Below are 22,431 nucleotides of genomic sequence, written 5' to 3'. Positions count from 1 at the left end.
TTGCCAAAACTATAGTTTGTTAACAAGAAATTTGTGGAGTGGTTGAAAAATAAGTTTGAATGACTCCAACCTAAGTGCATGTAAACTTCCTACTTCAACTGTAACTAGCCTTGCGATATACTAGCGTCCTGTCCATTGGGTGTACTTTCTTTTTCAAGCTGCCTCACGCTACAGAAACAGGAGACAGGCTCCTTGCCCTACACACTGCGCTGGCTCGGAGGAGGATACTTACATGCAAACTACACAATCCCACATCTGAGCTACCCAATAGACAATAGAAAACATGCAGTACAATACAAGACAATACAAACTTGTCTTATTGAACCCCTACTATGTGAAAAAATAGATGTTATTAATTTACTGTATAGTAAAGCCCAAGCAAAAGCATTTAAATATATACATACCCTCATAGATGTAGTTGGGGTTTAGAAGCTGAAAGAAAAAATATGAACACAAATGTTTCTTCTCCAAATTAGTTTGACCACACATACATTAAATAATTACAACATGAATCCATTAAATTAGGTTAATGTAGAGGGGCTTTAGATCTTACAGCCATACTGAGGTTAATGTAGAGGGGCTTTAGATATCACAGCCATACTGAGGTTAATGTAGAGGGGCTTTAGATATCACAGCCATACTGAGGTTAATGTAGAGGGGCTTTAGATCTCACAGTCATACTGAGGTTAATGTAGAGGGGCTTTAGATCTCACAGCCATACTGAGGTTAATGTAGAGGGGCTTTAGATCTTACAGCCATACTGAGGTTAATGTAGAGGGGCTTTAGATCTCACAGCCATACTGAGGTTAATGTAGAGGGGCTTTAGATCTCACAGCCATACTGAGGTTAATGTAGAGGGGCTTTAGATCTCACAGCCATACTGAGGTTAATGTAGAGGGGCTTTAGATCTTACAGCCATACTGAGGTTAATGTAGAGGGGCTTTAGATCTCACAGCCATACTGAGGTTAATGTAGAGGGGCTTTAGATATCACAGCCATACTGAGGTTAATGTAGAGGGGCTTTAGATCTCACAGTCATACTGAGGTTAATGTAGAGGGGCTTTAGATCTCACAGCCATACTGAGGTTAATGTAGAGGGTCTTTAAGACTTACAGCCATACTGAGGTTAATGTAGAGGGGCTTTAGATCTCACAGCCATACTGAGGTTAATGTAGAGGGGCTTTAGATCTCACAGCCATACTGAGGTTAATGTAGAGGGGCTTTAGATCTCACAGCCATACTGAGGTTAATGTTGAGGGGCTTTAGATCTCACAGCCATACCGAGGTTAATGTAGAGGGGCTTTAAGTCTTACAGCCATACCGAGGTTAATGTAGAGGGGCTTTAAGTCTTACAGCCATACAGGTGATTATCAAATCAACTCTACCTTTACAGAAACTTTATTAGTCAGACAGTCTTGAGACTTGCGATAGCCGTTTTCCATCTTATTTTCCTTCCTGGTCTCCTTGTCTCTCTTCTCAGACTTTCTCCTGATGCGGAGTGCTGTGTGCCACGAGGATGACTTTCTGCTCCAGACAAGAGAACGAGAAAGAAAGGAGAAAAAAGAGAGAGAGAAAGAAAAAGGAAGAAAGGAAGAGAAAAGTTTAACTTGTGACTTCTACATCTTTGTCTACCGTTTCACTTTTATGATTGCAGAGCTCATGATGTGAAAATGGAAATGTCTTTGGGATGATTAAGCTTTTCATTAATTCATTCAAGTTGGTACATGGAGTAGCAGCAGTGTCGGTCTCTTACTTGATGGTTCCTTCGGGGAGGTCGGGGATGATGGTGGAGGTGTGACCCAGTACGTAGCCGGGGATCCAGCCCTCGGCGGCAGGGCCCTGCTCGGTGGCAGCCCGGAACACCAGGAACATGTTCTGCTGATTGGAGGCCAGCATCTGGACCACCTCACCCTGGGAAACACTGATCTCATCCTCCTTCAGGGCCACGTAGTCCTGGGTCACCAGCATGGTGCTGATGCTGCTGCTGCTACTGCTTTCACTCTGGAGGAGGGGGAGGCAGGGGTGGATGAGAGAGAGAGAGACAGACAGGCAGACAGACAGAATTATGTGATAATGACTCTAAAAGACTAAATAAATTCAAATGTTACTGATTTGACAGCACATGAGCATCATGTTGTTCAGCTGTTTATATGCTAGAGCTCATACACAAAGAAGGACTAATTTCAAAGTAGAGTGACATCTGATTCCTACATATCTCATAACTAGACCTTCTCATTTGTAGAAGCGAAGACAAAGTATCCAGAAGTCAGAGAGACAGAGTAGAGTTAACATGGAGTGGGTGTCTCTCAAAGACATTGAGAGTAGAGTGGAAACAGTTTCAGGAGAGAGAGCCTGAAATAAAGTTTGAAGTGAGGCCAAATGCATTTGGTGCGAGTCAAATGTATTCAGGGGCAAGGCAAGGAGAGAACGGGAACAAGGATGTGTCATCAGTCCCACAGAACCAAGACAGAAACGAAGCAGCAAGGTCAGAGCAAGAGCTAAGAGAAAACAGGAGAGACGGCAAACGTTTCTTTTTACATCAGAGCTCCTCTCCTTGCAGGCAGGTGAAGTCAAATATTAATCTTCCATTATATCAGCATTCATTTGCATTTAACCCAGTAAATGCCTCGATGGTTTTTCAGATCAGACCACAATAGCCTGAAGCAAAGGGACAGCAAAAACTCAGGTCATGTCTAGAAAATGTTAGAGCCAAGACAGAGCTGGGTGTGTGAAGTTAGGGAAGCAGAGGCAGAGAGTCATACTGGAAACACTTACCAAGGGAGAGGAGAGGACACCAACATACAGTACAGCAAGCTGAGTTACTGCAGCAGTTAGCTGCTGTACCAACCAAAAACACACTGTTAGTAGAGTCTGAAAGACAGCAGGAAGGATGAAAACTCACACAAATAGGCAAGTTAGTGTACTTAGATAGTTTAGTATGCACTTGTGGTTCAGATGACCCAGGAGAACTTCTGGTCAGCCAGTAAGTTTAGTAGGGACTAAGCCGGACAGAAGCTTGGGACTTGAGTAGGGCTCTTACCCCGTTGCTCTGCATGGACTGTACGGACTGCTCACTGGTGGAGGAGCATGTGCTCATGCGGTCTATATCCTTGCTGTGGGTAGAGTGGCGGTGGCTGTGGCTCTCCCTGTGGCCCAGGGTCGAGTCTCCACTATCACTGTGGTAGGAGAAGGAGCCAGGTCGGCTAGCTGGGGAGGCTGGGACCGCGGTGGACCAGAAAAAGGAGCCTTTCTGGGCTGGGCTGCCCGGGATGAATTCCTCCTTTATGGGACAGGTCAGTGGAGAGACCGTCCCTACCCGAGGCTTGGCAAGATTCAGAGGGGCCACAGCCAGCCGTGGGATGGGAGTCTGAGGGTCCTCCCCAGGGTAGCTCTCCTTGAAGCTGCCCTCAGCAACGCCAAAGGACTTGCCATTGCTGTTGTTGCTGGTTCTGCTGTGGGGCCGGGGACCCTCCAGCACTCGCATCTTGGGGACATCTTGGGGCCCCAGGTCCCCTCTGCATGGTCAGGAGGGCAGGGGGTCTGGGAGGAGGGGGAGGTGGAGGGGGATTGTCGGGACCACGTACCTGCTGTTCTGTCCGGGCCGTTAGAGCCCGGAGGGTGGTGGACTGGCTGCGGGATACGCGAGGAGGGCTGGGGGATGCGCGAGGGCCGGCGACTCTGGGGGCCACACAGAGAGTTACTCCCAGGGCCAACTGTGGAGCTGCTGCAGCCGCCTCCTGCCAGGCCACTGCTGCTGCTGGGGGCCCCCAGGCCTGGTCCACTTGCACCCACGTGGTTCCTCTGGTACTCTATAGGGGATGTCAGTGCTGGGGGACACAAAGAGAGAGAGAGAGACAGAGAGAAAGAGTCACCTCAGTGGTATGAGTACACACTGTCTAGCTATGAAACAAAAATATAAAAACATTCTTGGCATTTTGCATTTCAATACATCATGCTGTAGTCCATATTATTGTGTTCTAAACACTTATTTTCTCAGAATGTTGATACATTCTATGGAGCGGATGACTACACAGGAAGACAGATGAAACATCGTAATCATCTGGGAGAAGCTAGCATAATATCACTACACAGTTACACAGATGATCCGTGATGTGTCTTTTTTACCATTGAGAAAGTTGCGCTGGCTCTCCAGGATCTGGGTGATCTGGTGGACCCACATCTGGCTGACTCCAGGGTTGGCTGAGTGCATCACGTAGGTCTCCACACCGCCACTGGATGACCGGGAGGTCAGGGTGAACTTACAGGGGTCGTCTGTGCTCTCCTCCAGGCCCAGCCAGCTCACCTGGACACACACACACAAGATACAGGGGAGAGGAGGGGATGTGAGTGTTTTCAGAATCAGACAACTATTCCATTGATTTTGGCCCTTAGGGCAATTACTATCCCAGCAATGTCCACACCCCAAAAATACATCCACTGTAATATGATCTAAGTGGATTGATTAAGGGAGATGATCACGATCGATGCCCCATACCTTGACACTGTTCTTGAAGAGGTATCCCGGCTGGGAGTAGCCTTTCTTCTTGTCCAGGGGCTCACTGAAGATGACGATCTGTTCGAAGAGGAAGACCCTCCTCTCCTTCATCCTTGTGAGTAGCCCCCCGTCCTGATCTGATACCATGAAGGTGTCCTGGAGCAGCAGTCTGCCTTGGGCCACAATCTTGCCCTGAATGGGGGAATACCAATGTATTGCCTGGCTGGTTAAATAAAGGTTTAAGGCCCAATGCAGCCGTTTTATATCCATATCAAATTATTTCTGGGTAAGTACCATACTGTAATAGATTTCCATTCAAATGGGCAAAAGTAGCTTTTAGCAAAACACTATTTCTCATGCAAGAATTTAGCTAAAGTGTCTAGGAGTCATCTAAGTGGGGAGGGGAAAACTAGCTGTTATTGGCAGAGAGGTTTGGAACTCTCTTTGTTATTGGTCTATTAACCAATTTACGCATGGTGATGTCAGCATGGAAAGCCAAAAATCCCACACATGCAAACCTGCTGATTAGAAGGTCCTGTGTAGATTGTATTTTGAATCAGAAACTATCAGGAAATAACTCTAATCAAATTTGTTCACACTTTTACTGTCAGTTTGATATAAAAAAACAGGCAAAACAGAAAACAGAGAGAGAGAGAGAGAGCAAACCCAAGCCCTTCTCCCATTTATCATATGATCCATGTGACTTAACGGTTGAAATCAAATTCAAGTAATCCATTTTGGAAAATTTGTGACCTTCTAAACTGAGCCAGATCGAACTGAAAGACCTCATTCTCTATTCCCTGAAGAAGACAAAGCCCGTGAGTCTTACGTCAAAGCCTTGGAGACGCCCAACGTTCATCATGTCGTTGCATCTTTTGGGCACAACACACATGACCTCCACCGCTTTCTGGGAGAAAGAGAGAAGATAGAAAACACCATTTTAGAGGGAAAGAAAACATAATCACAGCTTTATAACAAGTATAACTTTTAGATAAAAACAAAACCAGACCAATATTAATGCTCGTCCATGTTATTAGGGGTGGAAGGCCATCAAATCAAACCCAGATTGTAGTTCTTACCTCCAGCTCAGTAGTATCTACTGCAGCCTTTTTGGAGAACTTAAGTAAATCCTTCAGCAGGAGCTGGTACTTCATGATGCGCTGCACAGGCTTAATGAGAAGATCAGTGATCTGGAGTCTGTGGCCCAGACGCTGCTTGAACTCCTAAAATATACAGGGAGCCATTAGATTTATTTGCACACAGAAAAAACAAAGGACTGCATAAAAATATAACACAAGGTATGAGAACAGGAAACAATGTGGCTCTTATGATGAAATATGTGCTCCGTTCGAGAGACTGGAATAAACCCACATGCGGGGTATCTGTGGAGGGAGTGTGTGTATTCTTACCTCAAAGTAAGTGTCTATGTACTCAGACACGATGTGCTCTGATTTGGGCTTGTTCTGACAGTACACGATGTACATGTGTAACCGTCGCTCCTAGCAGGAAAACAAGGAAACAAAACAAGGGAAATGGTGAGAAAGTGGTATTATGGTCCTTGGGATGTCCCTACCCCATTTAATTTCACATTTAAATTAGGGGTTAAGGTTAGGGTTTAGCACTAACCTTGTTATGATGTACAGCACAGTGACATCCACTACTGATGGTATATTTTGGCCAATGAAAACCATCAAATCTCTCTTACTTGTTTGACGAACAGGGGAGCCAGCCTATCAGGGTCCTCCAGGCACTTCTCTAGCTCTCCCAGGAAGAAGCTGTGGCCAATCAGAGAAGAGTATTGTGAGAAATACACTAATATAAAAGTAAATCTAATAATAACGCTAGTGCTGTAGGTAGGTCCTATTCTCGTCTTACTCTCTATGCCAGTCGTAGATCTGGTGGATATTCCCAAACACTATCTTGTCTTTTCCCCTCATGTCGTCTGGCACGCCGTCCTCCTTCATTTTGCTGATGTAGCCCTGAAGGGGAGATAAGACATTCAGGTGACCACAGGACTAGACACAGTGCCAAATTCAGCCAATACTATTCCAATGCCCTGTCCACAAACAACCTCTGCCCCTTAGGGCACTTGTGGTGATCTGATATGTATATGTTTAGAGGGCAAGGTGGAGCTGTTACCATATTGCTTATACCTCTTCAGCTCATTTAGATTCATATGGAGAACCTAGGGGTCGTAAGGATTAGGGATTGTTTTGTGGACGGGACCTAGCACTTTGACCAAGTCTAGAACGTGAACAGAGTGTGATGGAGAGGAGTGAGTCAATGATTATGGGCCTACAGTAAAATAAGAAACAAGGTGTTCTCACCTCCACCACTGAACCCAGGTCTCTCACGTAGTCCCTCTCTGTCTCCACCAGCTCCAGTAACACATAGCTGTAGGGAAGAGAGGTGAAGTAAACAATGAGGGGATTGTTTAACTAGACCACCACAGGACAGTTTTATCTGATGGCTCAGGGCATATTGTAGGCTGTGAGACCCTAGAAATAGAATGACTAGAAAGGGCCCTTCACCGGTCCACCCATTACGGCCTCATTGGCTTGAATGAGGGGGACCCTTCTAGTCATTCTATTTCTACGTATGAGACGTTGCGAAGTGAAACTGAACTCACTGGCGTCTCTTGAGGAAACCCGACTTGCGCTCGTCCATCTCATCGATGGGGGAGGAGGAGGACAGGAGGGAGTTGTCAGAGGGGTTGAGGGAGGGGCTGCTGCTGTCCCCTTGTTCCACAGAGAGAGAGCTGGGACGGTCCTCCAGGGACTGATAGAGAGAGAGAGAGAGCTTACTGTATATTCATTGTGCACATGCAGTGAGTAAGCAGAGCTTCTCCATACAATCACTGTGCTAGCAGAGAGAGCAGTGGTGTTGCTGCTATGAGGGTGTGACAAAGTTTGGCAGCATTAATGTGCTATGCCAGGTCTTGTGTCTAGAAACAGTCAGTTGGTGTGGTGACTCAAATGGTTCACAGATGACTGGTGGGCCATGGCACCGTCACACATTCACCCTGGCACCAGACTGGCCTGAGCTGAGCTGGCAGTGCGTGTCTGTGCGTGTGTGTGCGTAAATGACAGCGGTGTGGTAGACAGATGGATAGCTGGGTCTTACCATCTTACTCTTGACCAGCTCCTCGATGGCACTGACCAGCTCAGCTGCACTGGGTGTCTCTGAACTACTGGGTCGGCCCGATAGACGAGAGGCCGCCTACAAGGGAGGGAGAGAGACAGAGGGACAGTGACAGAGAGAGACAGACAGCGACATAGAAAGGAAAGAGAGCGTGAGAGAGAGAGACAGAGAAAGTAGAGAGAGCGTGAGAGAGAGAGACAGAGAAAGTAGAGAGAGCGTGAGAGACAGAGACAGAGAAAGTAGAGAGAGCGTGAGAGAGACAGTGAAAGTAGAGAGAGCGTGAGAGAGAGAGACAGAGAAAGTAGAGAGAGCGTGAGAGAGAGTGACAGAGAAAGTAGAGAGAGCGTGAGAGCGAGAGAGAGAACATGAAAGAAAGAACCAGAGAAAGTAAAGAAAGTGTGAGAGCGAGAAAGAGAGACAGAAAGAGAGAGAGAGGTGTGTATGGTTTAATATTAAAATCAAATCAAATGTTATTTGTCACATGCGCCAAATATAACAGGTGTTATACAGTGAAATGCTTACTTACAAGCCCTTAACCAAAAATATAGTTTTAAGTTAAAAAAAATATTTAAAAAACATTTGGATGGGTGGGTCTTACCATCTTACTCTTTACAGTGATGTTTACAATCTACATTTGATTAATATTTTCAGTAAAGTATTTGTCACTGTATTAAATATGTTTCTACATATTACAGCACATGATGACATCACCGCAACATACATTCATTTCTTAGAGAAGCTCACCATTGACTTGTTTTGACACCGCCCAGCATTCCAAATGGGTGTGGTCTCCCTAATCGGGGCCAAATAAGGGTCTAATGGGGGCCAGGCTAGCATGGAGGATACAGGGGACGAGGTGGGGGTTGGGGTTGGTTGGAGCAAGCTTCTGAGCACTGGCACCACAGTGGAGCATATGACTGAACAATGTACGTGTGCTTTTAAATACTCCATTACAACAGGGGTAAACCAGGCAACAGGCCAGTCACAAGCATAGCTAGTCTGGCTAAACAATAGCAACAGACTAATCAAGGCCAGGTCTTTAAAGGGGTAGTCAGTCAGTTCTAGTCAAACTTCACTAACTACAGCAAATGGAGTATTTGTCACATCCGCAACAATAGTCCTAGAAAAACATAGGGCAGCGAGGGTGAGGAGATAGCATGACAGGATGGATGGGAAGTAAAATAAAGACAGGGCTGGTTGGTTGGGGGAGTGTGACTAGAGCGTAGGCAGTTACATGGAGAGGTACGAGGGTGAGGAGATAGCATGACAGGATGGATGGGAAGTAAAATAAAGACAGGGCTGGTTGGTTGGGGGAGTGTGACTAGAGCGTAGGCAGTTACATGGAGAGGTACGAGGGTGAGGAGATAGCATGACAGGATGGATGGGAAGTCAAATAAAGACTGGGCTGGTTGGTTGGTTGGGGGAGTGTGACTAGAGCGTAGGCAGTTACATGGAGAGGTACGAGGGTGAGGAGATAGCATGACAGGATGGATGGGAAGTAAAATAAAGACAGGGCTGGTTGGTTGGGGGAGTGTGACTAGAGCGTAGGCAGTTACATGGAGAGGTACGAGGGTGAGGAGATAGCATGACAGGATGGATGGGAAGTCAAATAAAGACTGGGCTGGTTGGTTGGTTGGGGGAGTGTGACTAGAGCGTAGGCAGTTACATGGAGAGGTACGAGGGTGAGGAGATAGCATGACAGGATGTATGGCTGGGAAGTAAAATAAAGACTGGGTTGGTTGGTTGGATGTGGGAGTGTGACTAGAGCGTAGGCAGTTACATGGAGAGGTACGAGGGTGAGGAGATAGCATGACAGGATGGATGGATGGGAAGTAAAATAAAGACTGGGTTGGTTGGTTGGATGTGGGAGTGTGACTAGAGCGTAGGCAGTTACATGGAGAGGTACGAGGGTGAGGAGATAGCATGACAGGATGGATGGATGGGAAGTAAAATAAAGACTGGGTTGGTTGGTTGGATGTGGGAGTGTGACTAGAGCGTAGGCAGTTACATGGAGAGGTACGAGGGTGAGGAGATAGCATGACAGGATGGATGGATGGGAAGTAAAATAAAGACTGGGTTGGTTGGTTGGATGTGGGAGTGTGACTAGAGCGTAGGCAGTTACATGGAGAGGTACGGAAACTGAGACAAAACAGAGGCAGAACAAAAATCAACATAATGCTATGGTAAAGTTAAAGCAAAGTTAAGAAGAGAAAATGATATTAGTGTCAAAGAAACGCCTATCGCTCTAGTTACAATAACTGTTCTGTGATGATGAATGAATGAAGCTAAACTGCATAGGTATAAAATATCTACCTTTTCAGACAAACTAGTCTAAAATCAATACATTCATTGATTTACCAATGTTTCTTTTTATTTTCCAAAATATCTTACAGGAAAGATGATTGTCCCCTCTTTGATATACTCTAACTAAACCTCATGGAGGCCTGTTAAGTGTGTGTGTGTGTGTGTATCTGTCTCACCTTGTCGTCCTGAGAGTCAGCCTGCAGCAGGCTGTGTTGTTGGATGGCCATGGGGGGAGGCAGGGGTACAGCATCAGCCCCCTCCTCTCCCTCCTCCTCCCCACAGCTCTGCATCCCAGAGGAGGAGGACTTGGACAGAGTCCCACTGCTCAGCCCCTCGTTCCTCATCCTCTGTAGAGGGACAACGACAACAGAGCTTACAACTACATAGAACACAATCAGCTCAAAAGAAAGGAGAGAAGGAAATTAGTGAGAGATTTAATGTTGAATAGATCATGTAAAAGAGAAAGAAAGGAAGTGATATATGAGTGATAGAGGTGACCAATCGAACGGACCTCCTCGATGGTCTCGTCCTGTGGCGTGGCGGCATTGTCGTCCGAGTCTTTCTGGGAGCCGGCAGAGTCTGCGTTCTTGCTGCGTCCGTCGCGGTTCTTCTTGTGCTTGTGGGCCAGCTTCTTGACGTGTCCATCGGCCTTGCCGCTGCTCAGGCGCCTCACTGGGCTGGTCAGCCACTTCCTCAGCGTGTTGCCCGGTCGCTTGGGCCCTGGGGAGCTGTGGAAGCCCAGGGTGTGGCTGGTGCCAGGCTGGATGGCATCGTTACTGGACACAGACAGGGTGTCTGCAGGCGGAGAGACATGGAGAGAGAGAAAGAGAGAGAGAGAGAGAGGGAGAGAAAGAGAGAGAAGGAGAGGTCAGTCAGTGCACAGTATCTTGGGAATGGATCTGAATTCAGCTATTAAGGTACCAATGAGATTAGTTGCACTTTTGCAAGGTACTTCATTACCTAGGAGGCATAATTCTTTATGTATATATACTCAGACATTCCATTTTAGTACATGATGGTTAGAGTGGAGCATCGCATCCTAACATTGCGTGTCCACCCTTTGCACTGAAGTGTCTATCGATAGATATTCCTCCTATGAAAGTGAACTGGAAGATCCTCATTTTAAAAACCGTGGCATACTCAACATTATATAAAAGTTGCATAAGCTATTCTGTGTGTGTGTGTGTGCGCATCTACTTTAGGCTGAATGCCCACCACCTCCCTCTCCTGTGGTTATATCTCCCCTGAGAGGTGTGGGAGAGGACTTGGCTGAGGCTGTGGGTTTAAATGTGGTGCAGTGTGGGGTGCTTCTGCTGATGTAAACTGAGGGATGCTACTCAGGGTGGATAGATTGCCCAGGTCCCGGCTTCACAGAAATGTTGTATCCTTCAAAAACAGGTTGAGCCAAAGGTTTGTCTATAGGGGCTCGCCTCGTATGTTGACGGAGATGACCGAACTGAACTTCTGATGAATAGATGGATATGTAGTGCATTCTCCATGTGTTTCTTCTGTCTCTGTGTGGCCGGGTTCTTAGCCCACTGACGGCAGTAGAGTAAAGTGACCAGTGAGGTGACCTCTGTGTTCTCAGCGGTTGGTTCTGTCTCTGTGTGGCCGGGTTCTTAGCACACTGACGGCAGTAGAGTAAAGTGACCAGTGAGGTGACCTCTGTGTTCTCAGCGGTTGGCTCTATCTCTCAGTGAACTGAACTCTGTGTTACCAGATCCTCCTACTGATCTGGTCTAATCACAACAGCTTCTGACAGGGCATGATGACCATCCTGGAAGGGTCAGGATTCCCCAACAATGCACCACTCGCTCAGTAAAAATAACATGTACCTACAGTATGCTGCCATGAGAAAAGATGACAGGCCTTTTAAAGAATCTTAGAACTTCTAACACTGAGAAATGAATCAATTCAAAACAACAACATATGACCTGAGAAATCTCTAACAATCCTATACAAATCAGAGTGGGATAGAAGGTGATGGTTCTGAATTGACCCCATGATTATCATGTACTGATCAGGCCTTTGGCATTGACTGATCACACACGCATTTTCTTGCTGATACAAAGATTGAACAGGGTGCTGCTGCACTAGTGCATCGTATATGGTAGAGTGGGTCTCAGCAAGGAGAGAGGAGTGTGTGACTTTTCTTTTTCATTTGTACAGTGAGACTTAGGTCAAAGGGAGGATTCACCCATGGCCATGTCGAAAGGGCTTCTCTTAGCAGCCAAGAGCAATCTCAGGAGATGTTCTCAAGCCAGGCCATGGATGATTTCATGAAGTCTCTACAGCTGTTTTCCTAAAGCCATAGCACAGTAAATTACTTCCATACTGTTTCAAAATGTTGCGCAAACAAGTCAGGCTGAATGGTGCGCCAGATGAAAGACAGTGTATGAATAGAGTTAATAACCTTCCCTTCAGTTCCAGATGTATTTGATACTATGTTGGACTATGTTGTTTTAAGACGTGTTTGAATAGACAGTTGTAATTCATCATTCCAAATGGCACTATATTTGCTACAATCGTTTTGATGTGCATGCAAGGGTGCCATTTTCACAAAATGATTCAAGGTGTCATTTGACTGCTTTATGATGTCACAATAGGTTTTCTGAGATGGTCGGGGGCTGCATTTCATTGGCTCAGGCTCTGATTCTCAGACGGGGTTGGATTGTGACATCATGACAGTCTAATGATGTCAAATGACACTCAAATGATGTCACAATTGGACTGCTGAGGGTGATCTGAGACTGACACTTTCCCAGGCCTTCATTCGTTCCTCAGACACGGTTGGATCAGACTGACACATCTCTAGACCTACAAAGAGCCCAGGAGCAAATAAGCCCAGGATCCATTTGGGGCTACTTCATCCTCACGTTCGGCCTTACTTCTTCTCAAGATGGTGTGCATTGACATTGGCGTGGAGCACTGCAAACTCCCAACCTGGTCCAGAGTTGGCATGGATATGACACCAGACGAGTTGAGACATGTGGTGGAGAGAAAGGAGGAGTACAACACATCCATCCTGGACTCCATAACCATGCCTGAAGTGGACTGCACCATGCTGGTCCTCGGGGGGGCCTTTCTGGTCATCTGCTTGGTTTGCCTGTGGCTCAGCAGGAGGAAGTGGACAAGGCAAGGCCAAGGGAAGGGAGGTCTGCTCCAGTGCCAGGCTAAAGGTGACAGCAACAAGGCTATGCTGATGATGGAGCTTCAGGAGAAGGTCCTGCTGAGGATGGAGGGCATGGAGCAGCGCCTCGACGCCATGGAGGACTTCATCAGGTCAGTCTCAACTCTTAGCCTCATGCGTAACTAAATGATAGGGTGCTTGGAACCGAAAATAGATCATGTCAACTATAGATAAGGGCCAGAACTCACTTCCATATCAGATGAAATTGAAGGTTAAAATGTTCATCTCATAGCAACATGTATTAATAGACCACACTGATTGGTACGTTTTGTCTTGTGCCTTTCTTAGCTGCATGGGGAAGAAGAGGACCATGGAGAAGACAATGTACGGCAAGCAGGAGGCTGCTGGTGACAAGAGCAAAAGGGATGCCCTGCGCTTCTCTGACTGCTCTGACAACTCCAACTAATGTCTCAATACCTCAAGACCTGTTTATGGACACTGCATTTCTTTAAAAATACATTCAACTGATTTGAAAATAAAAGACGTGAAATTGAAAAAACACCTTTCCTCTCCTCTTTTCACTCTGTGGGGAATAGCATTGTATGTAGTTACAGTATATTCTGATAGACACTTCACATGTGGGTCTTTCGTGACAGTGAACATGTGTGTCACAGGGTGGGGTGGATGTGGGGGTTGAGGGGGATCACAGTCCTTAGTTAAAATGGCTTCAGGAGACCTATATATTGTAGTGCAATATCCTGCTGATATAAAGCATGTGTTCACTCTACTCTCGGTCTAACCCAGCTGTGGGAGTCCGAGCCAGAGAGCCTGAGAAGATGAGGTGTTCACACAGCCCTGTACTCTACGTCTGCAGGGGAGAACCGAGGGCTTTCAAGAAACGTATAAATAACTCATAGCAAAATACCATGAAAACCTGACTCCATTTATCAAATGTGTCACAATATTACTGACATAAAGGAAGGAGCCATTACGGGCTGTTTCAGTCATGCTTCAGGGTCCTATCGACCAAGTGGAGCAGTAGAAGGCTAGCAGGACCATGTGTTACAGTAACACTGGATGTGTACAGCAGACTCTGCCAGACACACTAGGCAGACACCTCCAGGCCAGCCCAGCCGTACCCAGCCCCATCCTCCATTCTGAGAGGAGGAAGGAAACAGGCATCAAATCTCCACCTGAACAAACCTAGCCTTCTAGTACACCACAGAGACAGGGCTCAGTGTGTCCCTCCCCACAGGCCCACCTTCCCTCTACTTACCTGAGGGAAGTACACTCATGCCACGGTGCCCAGTAAAACTTTCCTTCCCTCTAATACTGTACAGAGCTGTCGCAAAGTGTATCAGTGTGATTACATTGAAGGAGACCCACAAACAACTTACTCTGTGTCCATATTGTCTCGTCTAGCTGGCTAAAAGGGTACAGTTATAGTATATCTCTCACATTTAAATCAACTGCTTTGAACTCTTCCATTGTCAGCCAGTGGGTTAGTGGCAGGGGGGAAAACTCAGTCTGGTGCACAGTTCTACACATGAGTGTGTATCCACTCCACATATTGAGCAAACAGGACAGAGACATGCAAGGGGCCTGACCCCTGGTGTAACAGCGCTATATAGGTCTGAAGAGCTCTCACAGGCTGCGGGCAGCCCATCAATCACCTCAGAAAGTGGGCTACGGGGTCTCATATACTGTATGAAGGAGAAAGACTGGGACACTAAAACTATTTTCAGTGAACACAACATAACTTCTCTTTTAATATTGTATTTGTATTCATGTATTTTTGTGTGGTTGAGACAAAGATGCCCAAGACCAATATCCCCTCAGGGACAATAATGATTATTTGATCTCACAGTCCTGTCACAGCTACAAAGCAGCATCACTAGCTAAATTTGAAGTGTGTCCTGGGGCAAGATATCATATTGGTTTGATATAATATTGGTTTGAGAGGTTTGCGTGTCCTCGTAGACGTAGACAGTGATTTAACAGAAGATTTAACAGCCTTGACACATTCCTGTCCATTGTTTATTCAGCAGGCTGTAAAATAACCCCAGACATCACAGACATGCCCCCTGTGGGACACTGTTTCTGTGTCCCAAATGGCAACCTTTTCCCTATTTAGTGAACTTCTTTTGACCAGGTAGTGCACTATATCGGGGATAGAGTGCCATTTGGGATGCATTCCGTCTCTGGGTAGTGGGTAGGAAAATAAGCACTGCGGTGACCTCTGTTCTCCCGCTAGGGGTCTTTCATCAGTCACCTCAGTCACTGAGCTCACTACTGCCATCTGTCCCAAACCCGGGCCTGCTGTGATTATGTGAGCCCACTGAGCTAAAGCCCAGGGATTAGGAGACACAATAGGTTCTGGCATGACACATACAGTACGTTCAAACACATGTAAATATGGTATCCCTGTCTGCTTAGTACATTTCAGGTCACTATCAGCAGTATGAGTATGAGACAGAGTGGTGGTGAGGAGTAGGGCTGTCGTCATTTTGGATGATGGTTATTGGCCAGCCAATAATAAACGTTCCAATAGCAAAAAATAAATAATAATAATATTTATTATTATTTATTTTCTAACAACAACAAAAATGATCCTCTCCCCCACTCCTGGCTGCATGTGCTGCCATATAAATAGAACAGGTGTCCCCAATCAAGTCAATGATGGCATAATGGCTGGAATGGCAAACATTGCGAATGTACAGGAAGTTATTAAAGATCGGTGATACTATCAAGAGCAGTGTGCGGTTTCCTTTTCCCTTCAGAATGTACAGGAAGTAAAAGCAGGAAGTGTCCCATGAGCCACATCATTAATTAATATTCTACATTACCATGGAAATGATTGCATCACAATTAGGGCTGTGGCGGTCACGAAATTTCGTCAGCCGTTGATTGTCTTTTTTTACATTTATTTTTTAAATAATTATGTTTATTAATTTCCAATAAAAAAATGTTTTTTAAAAGACAGCAATACAAACAATGACATTGATTGTACTGTTGAATGGGACGGCCAATTTAGAGGACAAAACAAACCTTAACTCACACATACACAAAATAAAACAACATCCTATTAGGTGGTACGTGTATAAGAAGACAGCACATAGTCATTACAAGCAGTGTAGTAAATATTGAGTGGAGTACAGCACAGAGTAGCAGCAGATCCTCAACCCAGTTATGAAGCGGGACTAGCCCATTTATCCAGTATCGGCTGCCATATTTTGTAAAACACTGGACTTCTATTGGAGGTATTGTATCGAATCTTTTCCATATGTATTACATTCCCTAAATCCCGTAACCACATTTCAAAGGTAGGTACAGTCTCCAATTTCCAAAATTGCAATTTAAGCCTTTTGGCTAAGAGAGTACAAAGAGACTGCTTTCCCTTCCTGGTTATTCCCATCAACTGTACCAAACAGAGCGGTCAATGGGTCTGGGGCTAGAACTCTATCAAAGGCTTTAGATAAGTAATCAAAAATGAGAGCCCAGTAAGCATGTAACTTAGGGCATGTCCAGAATAAGTGGATCAACGTCCCCTCATCCTGCTTGCACCTCTCACACAGTGGAGAGGTGTCCGGGAATATTTTATGCAGTTTTACTTTTGAGTAATGTAACCTGTGTATCACCTTAAACTGTACAAGGTTGTGTCTGGCATTCACTGAACTGTGGTTTATATTCCTGAGAGCTTCTACCCAGTCCTCATCTGAGATTTCTGACCCAAGTTCTTGTTCCCAAGCCCTTGTAATGGTGTCTGTGGATACCTCTATGTGGGCCTGTAGCACATCATACAGTCTAGAAACCGACCCTTTTGAATGGGGTTTGACAAGGATCAAGCTATCTAATGTAGGACTATTTGGCTTCATGCCATACTGTGGGATATGTGTCCTTAAGAAATTCCTGATTTGGAGGTATCTGAAAAAATGTGTTGTTGGCATGTTGAACTTTCCCTGTAATTGTTGAAATGAAGCTAACTGACCATCTATGTATAGATTACCAATTGTTGTGAGCCCCATCTCCATCCATTGTGAAAACACTACATCATCCAATGGAAAGCATGACTCAGGCAAATTGGGCTGTCTATGTAAACAGTGGGTATGTTAAGAAAATACCTCATCTGTTTCCAGATCCTAAGAGTATGACAAATGACTGGGTTAGAGTCATAAGTGGATTTTTTCACACATGATGGACTATTAACAAGTGCAGGGAGTGAGGAACGTTGACAGGAGGCCTGCTCAATCAAAAGCCATGAAGGCAAATCATTCTGTCACATCCCAGGTCAACTTTCCCTCCAGAAAGACACAATGTTCAGATTAGCAGCCCAATAATACAGTTTGAAGTGAAGAAGGCCAAAGCCCCCCTCTATCTTGTACTTGCATAAATTCTTCTTTGAAATTCTGGCTGCCTTGTTATCCCATACAAATTGAGTTACTATTGAATCCAGTTTCTTAAAATAGCTTTGTGGTATGAAAGTGGGTTGACATTGGAAGAGGTAACGAAACCTGGGTATGACAACCATTTTAATAGCGTTTATACGACCAACCAAGGAAATAGGCAGAGTTTTCCCCCCCAAAATATATGTTAAGCTGATATATTTTCATGTCCCAATTCGCTTTCAATAGCTGATCAAGGTCTCTTGTCACTACAATGTCAAGGCTTGTGAACTTGTTCTAAACAGGGTAGATTGCAGAAATTGCATATCCACAGGCCGTGATATTGGCATCAACTCACTTTTTTGCCAGTTTATCTTGTAGCCAGAGAAGGAGCCGAATGTGTTTATCAAGTTAAGTAAGGGTGGAATAGAAGTTTTAGGCTTGGACAAAAACAAAAGAACATTGTCTGCATATAGGGAAATTTTGTGCTGTGCGTCTTTTATTTTAACAGAAGCTATATCGGCACATGCCTGAATGCGAGTAGCAAGGGGTTCCATGGCTATAGCAAAGAGAGCAGGTGAAATAGGGCACCCCTGTCGGCACACCTTGAACAGGCGGAATGACTGCAACATTTCCTGATTGGTTACCACGGACGCCATTGGGTGTGCATAAATAATGCTTATCCAATTAATAAATTCCTTTCCAAACCCGAAGTGCTCCAGAACCGACATCATATACTTCCACTCAATCCGATCAAACGCCTTCCCTGCATCAAGAGCTATTACCACTACCTCAACCTTATGATCGTGATACATTACGTTGAAAAGGCGTCTCAAATTGTAGTATATATGTCGGCCCGGGATAAAAACCTGTCTGGTCAGGGTGTATGATGTCGGAAATGTATGTTTTCAATCGGTTTGCCAATATCTTTGTCAACACCTTGTTTTCTATGGGGAGTAACGACACGGGGCGATAAGTCGACATCTCCATGGAATCTATCTTTTTTCAAGATCAATGATATTGTAGCCTCATACAGTGTTTGCGGGAGTTCGGCATTTTCTTTGGATTGTTTAAACATTCGCAACATAAGTGGAGATAGACTGGTGCAGCACTTCTTATAGAATTCTATTACATATCCAACGGGCCCAGGGGCCTTGCTGTTTGGAAATGGTGCTATCGCTGTGTTAAAGTTATCCCTGCATCGAGTGCAGCAGCTGCCCCCCTGTCTAGTTTAGGAAGTTCACATTCAGCGAGAAAGCGTTCCATAGTTTGTGGATCAGTAGCATCATATTTTGATTGGTATAGCTCTGAGTAAAACTGTGCAAAGGATTTATTAATATCCTGCAGATCTGTTACTATTTTACCCTTCTTGTCTTTTATTTTGTGAATAGCTCTAGATGCCTGTACATGCCTTAGTTGTCTTGCTAATAATTTATGTGGTTTGTCACCCAGTTCAAAATAACTTTGTTGCATTCTAGCAAGTAAAGAGCCCACCCGGTTTGAAAGGATGGTATTGTATTCATATTTTAACTTTGTGATCTTCTCAAGGACTTTATACGAGGAATTTATACGAGGAATTCGTCCTAAAAATGTTCTCCTGTTCCCCTAACTCTCTTTCAATTTCTCTCAGCCTAGTATTGGCGCGTTTCTTCCTCTCTGATGTATAAGAAACCTCTAATCACAGCCTTTAGAGATTCCCAAAGGGTGGAGTCGTCAACATCCCCCGTGTCGTTAGTTCCGAGGAAAAAGGCAATCTGCTCCTTCAAATACTGACAAAAAGCCTCATCTTTCAACAGGTATGCGTCTAAGCACCACGGTCGCCGACCTGTTGACATATTGTCGAGTATCAGCACCATGGACAGAGGAGAGTGGTCCGCAATTAGAATAGGGTGATAGGTAACCGACTCAGCTGCTGAAATTAGTTTGGAGTCCAACAAAAAATAGTCAATTGTGGAATATGATTTATGAACTGATGAAAATAAAGAATAATCCCTGTCTGTTGGGTGCGTCAGTCTCCAAATATCGACAATGTTAAGGTTTGTCATCAATGTATTTAGACAGACACTGGCATTTGATTGTTGAAGTGACCATGATAGCTGTTTATCTAAAAGAGGATCTAACGTAGAGTTAAAGTCACCTCCCACAATAACACTTGTATCCGAGATATTTGGTATGTCCTTAATTACCCTTTGAAAAAATCATGGATCATCGAAGTTGGGCCCATATAAATTGACCAAGGTTATTGGTTTCGGATTCAGTGTACCGGCCACAATAATACACCGACCACTAGGATCTAAAATCGAGGATGAGTAAACAAAATGAATGTTTTTCCTTATCAGGATTACTACCCCTCTCGCTTTGCATCAAAGTTAGACTGGTATATCTGACCGATCCAGCCGACTCGTAGCTTGGCCTGAGCGGAGCATTTAATATGAGTTTCTTGAAGAAGCACTATGTCAGCAGCCAGTGATTTAAGATGAGAAAAAAACCTTAGCTCGTTTCACCACATGCCCTAAACCATTACAGTTCCAGCTGACTATCTTTATTCCACCTGGTCTACTCTGTGCTCTGTCACTATGTGTCATTTCTTATTTTAGAGCAAATTGTTGCTGTCATACAAAACCCAGAAGAAAAACGTCCCGCCGTGCGGGAGCTTGTCATGCCACCTGTATTAATAAACGTAAACATAAAACACAGACCCCATCCCCCCTCCCGTCCCTTTACTGAGTGACTTCCCCAAACGAAGCACTCCTTGGCTAACACACAAACCTTAGGGTGTCTAGACATACAGCTTGAACTAACTCGTCGTCTATAGATGCTCCGCATATAAACTAATATTAAATAACTCTTAACTCTCACGTTAGGGGGTGAGTGTCGCTAAAACATGATGTGCTAAACAATGCTATATTAGCCACAACTTCTCACCTATCATATAAGTCCCAATTTCTGATCTTCTGATCGAAAAGACATAGGCAGGAAATTCAAACACATTCCTGGCCTGTATTTGGCCATTTAGCCGGCTGACACAGCCGTTCTGTATCCTCAGCCAGGGAGCTTGCTTGACAAGAACAGATCGGCCTCTTTTGGGTTGTCAAACGTACGTGTTGATCCCTCGACTGTCACCTTAAACCGGGCTGGGAAGAGGAATCCATATCGGATGTTGGTCGCCCTGCATTTGTTGCGTACCTCATCATACTCTTTCCATTGGTTCCTCACCTCCAAGGTAAGATCTGGGTAGAAAGACACCCTGGCTCTGTTGTAGTTAAGGGGGAACCTTTGACTAGCCAGGGGGAACCTTTGACTAGTACAGCCGTACAATGAATGGCCTTGTTGGCCATTCAGGCAACGAAGCCATTCATTGTGGCTTCGTTGCCTGAGATCTGTGTGCGCGGTCGATCAGGATGGCCGTTTTGAAGTGTTCACTCCCCAGCAATGGCAGTATCAGCTCCGAGACAAATTCAGTGGGTTTCCCTTTCTCAGTGTCCTCCTGGATGCCACATATTTGGATGTTCTGGCGTCTTGAATGCAACTCCAGCGTTTCCAGTCGGGCTTTAAGGGTTTTGTTGTCATTTTTTAACATTGCGCACTGTTTCTCTATGTCCTGTAGCCTGGCCTCGTGACCGACTGTTGTCTGCTCAACCTCATGCACCCTTCTCTTAGTTGCCTTCACAGTTTCGGCCAAAGTCCCAATACTCTTTGAGATATCAGTCAACCTTGTGTCCACCTTCTTGCTTAGTGAGTTTATGGCAGCCAGTATGTCACTTTGAGTATGATCTGTGGGGAACTCTTGGAAGCTAGCCTCTTCAGCTAACTCCTCGTGGGTCGGCGACGTTGAAATTGGTTCGTTGTCTGTCTCATTCAAATTATCTTGTTTAGCGCCCCCTTTTTTGTTGCCTTTTCCCTTTGTCATATTTGTTTTGAAGTTATATGTCGTGAGAAGTTAAGATAAATATTAATTTGTTTCAAAATAGAGAGGAGCTCTAGAAAAGCACGTCTACTCCATAGCACGCTCTCTAGCGCCCCTCAGCCACTGGTTGTCAAGCAAATAACTGCTGGTCCCACGGTAATTGACCGTTAATTAACCTAAACACATTTAGCATTTCCTGGCTTCCACACAGAGCCTACAAACCACTGATGCAGACTTCTGGAAGATCTACATTTAATAAATCCATGTAATATAAACTACACCATCACAATAAATGTATGATTTATTTTAGACAGGTCTAAAGAAGAATGTGTGAAGAAAAGTACATTTCAGAGGAACTGAATAGCATATCCTTATGTTAGGTCCTGATCTGGCTATGCCATATGGTTGTGGGCTACATTAGTTTATTTAGCAGACGAGATTTGCCTAGATTTCCATGGCAGGATTTTATAGTATGAAGAATACAATTGAACAAAACTCCCTCCAAACTATTTGAGGGAGTGTAGCACATGCGGCTATTCTGTGTTGACCGGTTAACAAAGAAACAAGTACTCCTATATCTTCAATTTAGAGTTATTACGTAACTTTAGTTGTGATATTTGATTTTTAATACATTCTTAGGCTATATAACGCTAATCTAATGATGGTTTGAAAAAAGTTGCATTAAAAGGCATGAGCTCTGCTTTGTTTGTTTTTTTGCAGGCTGTACACACTTCGTCTCTCCTTCACAATTTGACAAGCACTTGATAATGCCTCAAATTTCCCGGAAGCATCCCCTTTGTGTGGCCGTAATGCCCCCTAAGAAAATACGTGCCTTTTGGGCTGAATATAATAATTGTAATTCCCTTCTCCCTGCGTGCCCTGAAGCAACTCTCACTCACATTGCTCTCCTTCACCTCATCGGGTCTTTTTCACAACTGTGCGCATCCTTATCCAATTCCGAGGCGCATATTGAATATATTGGACGAACTGTCCACATTTACTTTTCGTCAGCCAATGAGATGAGTAGGCCTAACAAACAACAAAAGCACTAGCCTATTGTCAATCTACTATC

General features: G+C 44.9%; 1 pseudogene; it reads right to left on the bottom strand.

The window, feature by feature from the left end:
* The window catches only part of LOC115114073 (triple functional domain protein-like), a 139,962-nt pseudogene that overhangs the window by 5,569 nt on the left and 111,962 nt on the right, over positions 1-22,431 (bottom strand).

The sequence above is a fragment of the Oncorhynchus nerka genome, linkage group LG3 (assembly GCF_034236695.1).
Source record: "Oncorhynchus nerka isolate Pitt River linkage group LG3, Oner_Uvic_2.0, whole genome shotgun sequence".
In the NCBI taxonomy this organism is placed as follows: Eukaryota; Metazoa; Chordata; class Actinopteri; order Salmoniformes; family Salmonidae; genus Oncorhynchus; species Oncorhynchus nerka.
Note: the sequence above shows the minus strand (reverse complement) of the source record. Positions and strands in the feature narration are given on the sequence as shown.